The following is a 1,071-nucleotide window of genomic DNA, read 5'->3' as shown; positions in this document are numbered from 1 at the left end:
TGTGCTGCCGAAGCGAGCGCTCACCCCAAAATTCCTTAGTTTATTTCCTCAAACAAGGATATTCTCCTACATAACTAGAACACAGGCAGCAAAATTAGGAAATTAACATTGATATATTAGTACCATCTAATCCCCAGACCCCATTCAAGTTTCCCAAGTATCCCAATAATGTTTTTTAGAGCAAAACGATTTGTTTGAGACTCACTCATTGCATTTAGTTGTCATATCCGTTTAGTCTAGAACAGTTTCTTAGTCCTTCCTTAACATTTTTGAAGTTTATAGACCATTTTTTTGTAGAATGTCCCCTATCTTGAGTCTGTCTGATGTTTCCTCGTGGTTTATATGTAGAGTTATAGGTATTGGTCATTTCCCTTAATATTCTCATGAAGTAAATGGAAGGTATGCTCATTCTGTCAATGGAAAGGTGGGCTTATAGCATGTAAACCAGTGCCATATGGCTACTGTTATGGCCTGAACTGCCTTACCTGGAGGAGTTCTTTTTTCCTCCTCAGTTTTTACATTTTGTGAACAAAGATATGGCCATGTGCACCTCAACAATTTCAGAATGATGGACCTCAGGTATGTGTCAACACTTGAGAGTTACCTTTTTTCGTTTTCCTCTCAGTTGATAAGTCTGGTTAATTATAACACATTATGCTTTTGTCAAGAGCAGTTTTTACTTTACACCAACTCCTGGATACTTAGGTTTTCATTTTTTGTTGATTACAAATATGATAATATAGTTATTATTTTGTGAAATGAGAGCTTATATATTGTTATCATGGTTAAATACATAGAGGGGCACAAATATATTTTGCCAAGAAAAAAATAATAAATTTATTGTTGGCTTAGTGAGAAAAAAAAAAAAAAACTTTATTAAAATTAACTACAAGCCAAATAAATTCTTCCAGTACCAGAATTGGTAAGCTTCTTTGTAATATCTGTAGTATTATAACAATAAATTTGTTTTTTGAAATTAAAACTTACATATAAGTATAAATATACTTATTCCAAATGTTCAGTAAGCAACTCAGATGAAATTCTTCTTTAATAAGTAATGAAATTGGCATG

Source organism: Trichechus manatus, unplaced genomic scaffold (genome assembly GCF_000243295.1).
Source record: "Trichechus manatus latirostris isolate Lorelei unplaced genomic scaffold, TriManLat1.0 scaffold00283, whole genome shotgun sequence".
In the NCBI taxonomy this organism is placed as follows: domain Eukaryota; kingdom Metazoa; phylum Chordata; class Mammalia; order Sirenia; family Trichechidae; genus Trichechus; species Trichechus manatus.
The sequence above is the reverse complement of the archived record's forward strand: the minus strand, read 5'-3'. Positions refer to the sequence as shown.